The 7,574-nt window shown below is 35.3% G+C and overlaps 1 pseudogene across 1 annotated transcript; it reads right to left on the bottom strand.

The window, feature by feature from the left end:
- Positions 1-4,354: 4,354 nt before the first annotated feature.
- LOC105420098 (pentatricopeptide repeat-containing protein At2g29760, chloroplastic pseudogene) lies at positions 4,355-7,067 on the bottom strand (annotated as a pseudogene). Its single transcript, XR_016044967.1, has one exon. The product of XR_016044967.1 is annotated as a pentatricopeptide repeat-containing protein At2g29760, chloroplastic pseudogene (transcript).
- Between the last annotated feature and the right edge of the window lie 507 nt (positions 7,068-7,574).

The raw sequence follows: 7,574 nt of genomic DNA, 5'->3' as shown, positions 1-7,574 counted from the left end.
AACTATCGTCGTTGAGAAGAACATAGTTGCATCAGAGAACATGAGGTTCATGAGGACCTTGAGGTTGCTATGCCAAAAGTTTCTGATTATATTGGTGGTGTTCTTCAGTCCTGGTTTTACTCCTACTTCCATCAGGTATGACAGGAGGTTGCGAGATTTTACTATCCCATTATAGCTACATAGGGATTTGTTTAGTTTTGATTCATTTTGCAAGTGGATTATTCTCGACTAAAGAGGTTTGGGAGTTTATTTGACATAAGGGTACTTCTCAGCTAGTTTTCAGAACCTTGTGATCATCAAAATGCCATCCTCATGCAAAATAGTTCTCTTGGTTGGCCCTTCACTCTTGATTAATCTTGATTAAAAACGGGAGTTAGCTGATGCTAAATCATGGGCATTCTATGTTTCAGAAAAAATACTCATTGAAAATTTACAATTCAATTAGCATCAACAGAGGGATTAGTTCGCTCTCTTGGTGACATGGTCATTTCTTAGCCCTAATCACTTTCAAGCTAAACATTGATGGGGCTTCCTTGAATAAACCAAATTGAGCAGGTGGGGGTGGTGTTATTACAGAAAGTGACAACGCCTTTGTTGCAGCGTTTTCAAAGCCTTTTGGAATCACTTTCAATAATTATGTGGAATTATTTGCTCTTGAAGAAGGTCTAACTCTAGCTGTTCTATTAAAGTATTGCCCCTTTCAAATTGAAAGCTATTCAACCTTGCTCGTTAGTCCTATTCATGAGCATTGTCAACCTGCTTGGAAGTTACATACAGTTGCAACGAATTGTAGATGACATCTTTCTAATCATAGGTGTTCCATTACCCATATTTTTCGTGAGGCCAATATGGTGGCTGATATTCTTGTAAGAGGGTCATATCTAGTTTACAAGTCAACATTTGGTGTTCTCGTCCGCCAGACTTTATTTCTCTTATTTTACTTCATGATTTGTCACAGGTACCCTGTTCCAGGGTTGTAAAAAATTGAGCTGTAACCTTTTCATTTTAAAATATTAATAAAAAATAGGTAGGGAGCTTCTCCTCCACTGACTTACCCAAAAAAAAATTACTATTTGAATTCACTAAAATTCCTAAGGACCAATCAACTTTGAATCTAAAGCCCTAACTCAATTGCTATTTATAGAGTTTATTAGAACGCTAACCTAATTCTATTATAATTAGAAGTGTAAAAAGAAGAGGTCCTAAACAGTCAAATTAAGGTACACCTTCAAATAATGTTGAAAGATATTGCTTCAATATTGAAAATCTTTATGATGGCCTGAAAATTTATTTTCATCTAACTATAAAATTTAAAGCTTCAAAAATTAGAATAGATCGAGGAAATCTATGAACACTTGAAAATCTTAAAAATTGATGGTCCGAAAATGCATTACAAAACGCACTATTTCTAAGATTTGAAACCAATTTTTCTCATGTTTATACATCTTGAGGTCGAAATGATCAATTTGAAAATTTTTGGGCATCTAAACAACCTTTTCTAGTGATTTTTTGAGATGTGCCTTAATTTGATTATTAGGGCCTCACCCTTATATAAAATTTTTCCTAATTAATATTCATAATCAAAATACAAATAGAATTTAACATTTTTTCCCTTGATATCCCAACTTTGAATAGGGGTAACTTTTTGTTCTAATGTTAAAACTAAACGAGTGTATCAGAGCCACCCTCAACGTGTACAAAATAAAAAAAAATTAATTACAAACATAATTATACCACCAAAAACACAAATTACAGAAAGGTTAATTGTTACATAAATGAAAATTAAGCACTAAATTAAAGCAAGGTTAATTGTTACATAAATCCAAATTAAGCACTTACATACACCCCATAGAACATAAACAACACCCCAAATTGGTTCTAGGCATTGTTCCACCACTTAACCACAATTCAGATCAGCTAATACAACAATCAAATTACATTACATAACAATGAAAACAACCCATACACATTAGGCCTTTAAACATATGAATTTGCAAGAACAATACAGTTAACAACTAGCCAATCTAATACAACAAAGCCTCAACAAATTAGTGCATCAAGTCTTTTAGCATGGGAGACCAAAAATATGGATCAATTTTGTCTAATTTATGGCCCAGCTCTTATGTTTACACTGTGTGTATTCTCGACATCGATAGCACAAGACCAAGGCTCAATTTGAACTCTAGATTGAAGCAATTTGAGCAACACAACCAACTCTAGGTTCCTAATTTCTCTTTGTAAAAAAATTATGATACTCAATTCAGATAAATAATGCTCAAATGTAGTGGTGTGTGGTATGAGACTTCGGCAAAAAAGGTAGGGTAATTGTCCTTATGTTTATAGAGCTCAATTTGGCATAATAAGGGCTTATTAAAATAACAATTGAAGTTTGAAAAGGGCTCAAAGTGCCTGCTACTTTAGTGTGAAAGTGCAATTTGAAAAGGGCTCAAAGTGTTTACTGGTTTAGTTTGATTAGGATTTAAGACCGATTATTGTGATTTCTTTCTTAATGTTTGCATGATCTAGATTCTTCAAACCCGGAGCATGCACTGAGACAATCTCTTCAACTCATGGTCATGGAGTAGGTGAAATGTTACACACAGATTTGAGAAAAGCAGAAATTTGCAACTAACCAATATACAAAAATCTTGCAAGCCACTAGATCCAAGTTAGGTCTCATGTACTATCTTAACAGTTATTTATCACTATTTTAGTTTCTATACCATTTTGGATATTCTTAGAAGTTCTTTCTCAATCTTTTTACAAAGGGGTGCGAACTACACGGCACTAGAATATCCCACCAAAGGGCCAAAAAAATCAAGGTCCAAAGTCGAACCTGTTTTGCTATGGGGTTATTAGTGACACTGAATGTATACCCCAATGAGGATGAAGTTGAGTGAGATCATGCTTTAGAAGTTCACATATATCCACTGCAATTTGTATCTTTGAAAGTGTTAGCCGAAAAGAGAAGTTATGGGCCATTATTTGAACTTGAATCATGGAGGAGTAGCTGGTGAAAGTTGAATCAATTCTTAATAGGAGGGCATTGGAAGAAGCACTAGGCTGCATGAGGAAGGAAGAAGAAGAAAGTCGGAATCAACGGATAGAAGTTGGAGGAGGTAAACAAGTAAATGAATACAACAATTTGAGGAGCTGGAGGAGATTTACAAGGAGATGATGATGGATGATGTCCTCAGTATCACATGAAATATGATCAAAATTTTTTCAAAAAAGTTGGCCTTCTTTTTAGGAATGGACCACCTGATTGTAAAACACTTGGCATAGATAATAGGTAAACAAGTTCTTAATTTGAGATATTTATCTATAAGAGACAGTTACTAGCCACTGACTCAAGTTTATAGGTGGGCAATGCCCGCATATAAACTTTTTCCTTACCTATGATTTTGATATTTATGCTCCTATGAGATTCATGTTATGTACTTCGTTTTATATTGAGGAATGAATGTGTGGCATTAGTAAAAAACCCTTAGTATTTACAAATTTTCAAAAATTCCATTAAAATACATAATTCCGTACTGGACTTTTTTCAAAACCAATATAATTTTAATTTTAAGGATTTTTCATAAATTTTCCTTGTCATTTTTTAAGGCAAGTTCAGTCAAAATCGGCAAGCGGACTAGGAAAATCACAAGCCAACTCATCCCCAGCCACGCTCGAGCAGGCACCCCAATTCTAGGTTTCCAACCACTGCTTTTACCAAAAATCTTGCAGTGAGGAAATGGTCTTAATATATGAACTTTTATTTGAGTTCATAATAGAGAATTATATTTTCATATTTGAATAATTTTGATTAAATGTTGGGCAAGCAAAATAGTATTCTATGGACCTTAGAATTGTGATCTTTTTCTTTTTTCCTTTGAACAACTTCCCCACCACAGCAGTATCACATGAAATATGATCTAAAATTTTTCAAAAAAATTGGCCTTGTTTTTAGGAATGGACCACCTGATTGTAAAAAACTTGGCATAGATAACAAATTATCTTTCAAATTTTTTGAACATCTAAATTAATTTTTAAACAATGAAAACATCATAATAAAAATTTAACTACTGTAAGAAAGTGTCATGATCCGTATTACTAAAAAGCATAAAATTAAGAGAATCCAAATAAATTGAGAATTTCTGAAGTCCAAATATGCGAACCCCATCCTCCCGCTTCCACCGGCCTTCAACAGCGGCATGCAAAAACACATATTAACGGCCTCCAATAAGTTCTAAATGAATGCTAGCTTGTGTGCCATTACACATGTTAAGCAATGGGGCTCAAAGTCTTGTAAAAAATTAAGGATATTTATATAACTTGTCATTTAAAGGCCAAAGGAAATACGCGCAAGTTTTCTTGTTCCATGGAAAAATTAACAGTTCCCAATGTGAACAGTGTAATCACAAGGCAATGGATAGTAATGCTACCAAAAATCCATACAAGAACAAGACCCATTCTTAAAATGATGAAAGCGGTTTTGATCCCTCACAACTATTTCATGATCATAAACCATAGACAAAAGTTTGATGAATGAATGGCAGTCACCACAAACTCTAAGATTCTTGATTACATGGATTGGCATCCCTTTCTTTGTGTTTATAAGCCCAAAAGAAATGGCCAGCTTTTCACTATGGAAACCCAGAGAGTTCTCCTTCTCCTCCACCTCAACATCAAGCAAAACCTGGGTCAAGTCTGGTCTATACCCCTCTAATCTTAGTTTCCCTATAACCTCCCCCACTTTGGAGACTATCTCTTTGTATTGAGGGTGTGAATCACCACCAGCCAAGAATTCATGAAGCACACCACCAATCACTATAGAACTACAACCAGGAGTCTTTCTCAATCCTCTCTCTCTCATTAACATCCTTGTCCTTGCAACGTCCTCCCAACGACCGGCCATTGCATATATATTGGACAGAAGGACATATATACTAGCATCATTTGGCTCAAGCTCCATTAGCTTTTCTGTCGCACTTTCACCATAATTTGCTTCACCGTGCTTTCTACAAGCACTAAGTATGACTTTCCACATCATAGAATCGGGATTCATAGGCATTCCCTCAATAACCCTAAGTGCCTCTTTCATCATCCCAGCTCGTGCCAAAAGATCAACAATGCATCCATAGTGCTGAATCTTGGGCTCTAAAGCGTATCTCTCTCTCATGATTTGGAAACACATAAGACCATCACTAACCATGCCACTATGGCTACATGCACTTAGAATAGCTATGAAAGTAATAGCATTTGGTTTTACTCCCAACCTCTCCATTTCCTTGAATAGTTCCAGTGCAATTTTCCCTAGCCCATGCATTGCAAAGCCTGAAATCATGGCATTCCAATGGCCTAGTGTTTTGGGTACAATATCTGTAAACAATTTATGAGCAGGTTCTATGTAGCCACATTTGGAATACATATCTATGAGAGCAGAACCAAGAACACCATTCACTTTAAACCCATGTTTCCCCATAAAGGAATGGACCCACTTCCCTTCTTCGATGAGCCCTAAACTGGAGATGGCCATAAGAATGCTAGCCAATGTTGCTTCATCGGGTCGTTCTCTCTCTATAAGCATGCATTGAAAGAGTTTTAATGCTTCTTTGGGCAGATCATTGTGTACATAACCTGCAATCATGATTGTCCAAGAAACAACATCTTTTTGAGGCATTCGATCAAAAAACTCTTTTGCCTCTTCAATCTTTCGGCACTTGACATACCCATCTACCATAGAATTCCATGAGATAACATCTCTTTTGGGCATTTCATTGAACAATTTTCTAGCCGTTTCAATATCACCACCTTTTGCATAACCATCTATTATTAAATTCCAAGAAACCAATGTCTTATCAGGCATCCCTTCAAACAATTTGCTTGCTTCTTTAATGTTTCCGTACTTTACATACCCATCAATCATCGCATTCCAAGTGACTGAATCTTTATCTCTGTTTGGCATTCTGTTGAACAAATTGGTTGCTATTTCCAATTCTCCAAACTTCATGTACCCATGAATCATGGTAGTCCAAGAAACTAGATCTTGTTGATCCATCCTATCAAATACTTGACCCGCAACTCTAATCTCTCCAAGGTCAACATACATTTTTAGTAAAGCATTCAATACAAACACATCGGAATTATAGTGGTTCTTTAAGACCCACCCATGGATTTGTTTGCCTTCTATTATGGCAGCCAGTTCCCCACAGGCTTTCAAAGCAAAAGGCACTGAGAATTTGTACTCAAGATTTTCAAAATGAAGCATTTGATTGAAGAGGGATATGGCTTCATGTGAATTGGAATCATTAAAGTAAGCTCTTATCATGGCATACCATATAAATGAATTCGGTTTTTCAATTTGATCGTAAATCGATCGACCATAGCAAAGATTGCCACGTCTTGGACTTAAAGAGAAAGATACAATTTTGCTCTCTGTAAATGTGTCCTTGATGAGGCCTGTTATAATAGTTTGGGCATGAATTTGATGCAATTCATTCATGGATTGACACATCTCTAGCAGAGTGAGAGTTCGTAATGGAGATGGGTTCATTGGGTTTCCATGGATTGCAAGATTCATTCTCTCTCTCTTTCTTTCAATTTCTAGAATCACCAACTTATTGATAGAATTCAAGATTGGGGTTTTCTTGTTGAAAACCTAATGGATGACCATTGGATTACTCTGATTGAAACCTATCCCAAAAAGTTTTCGAGGGATTGAATTTTTTTACTCTTGGGGTCGATGCACAATAAAATTCAAGATTGGGGTTTTCTTGTTGAAAACCTAATGGATGAGCATTGGATTACTCTGATTGAAACCTATCCCAATAAGTTTTCGAGGGATTGAATTTTTTTATTGGGGTTTTCTTGTTGAAAACCTAATGGATGAGCATTGGATTACCCTGATTGAAACCTATCCCAATAAGTTTTCGAGGGCTTGAATTTTTTTACTCTTGGGGTCGATGCACAATACGTTTTTACTCTAAAGTCTAAAGCAGTGTTTTAAAAATCGAATCGACGAGTTGAATCGGATTCGATTTGACTCAGAAACCGGCACAACTTATGCCGATGTCAATATAAAATCGGGAACCGCCGGTTTCAATCCGATTCAGCTCGGTTCTCTCCCTGAACGAGATACGCGCGTGGCACGTGTGAGGTTATCCTAATATTTCTACACAAACATTTTAACTTATATTATATAGGTTTTTATATACCAAAGTGGAATACCTACTTTTCGATGTGGGATAATTCCCAAACATCATTAAATGAAAAGAGAATTTAAATATATTCTATTAATTATCGAATTATAATTACATACGGTGAGGTGGCATGGTGGTTAAGACCTTTGTTACTTCACTTGATCTCTCAAGGTCAAGTCCCCTTATGGGCGTTATTTTTTTGTATTGTATAGTTTTTGTTGTATATATTGTATAAATATTTTTGTAAATAATATAAAAAGCATAAAAAAATGAAATATAAAAAAGTTAATTTTTTGTATAGCAGTTAATTTTTGTTGTATATAGTGGTATAATTATTTTTTTAAATAATATGAAAGGCATAAAAAGTAAAATATAAAAATTTTATTC

The sequence above is a fragment of the Amborella trichopoda genome, chromosome 11, assembly GCF_054954075.1.
Source record: "Amborella trichopoda isolate Santa Cruz 75 chromosome 11, AtrichopodaSantaCruz75HAP2 v2.0, whole genome shotgun sequence".
Classification (NCBI taxonomy): domain Eukaryota; kingdom Viridiplantae; phylum Streptophyta; class Magnoliopsida; order Amborellales; family Amborellaceae; genus Amborella; species Amborella trichopoda.
This window is presented reverse-complemented; position numbering and strand designations above follow the sequence as displayed.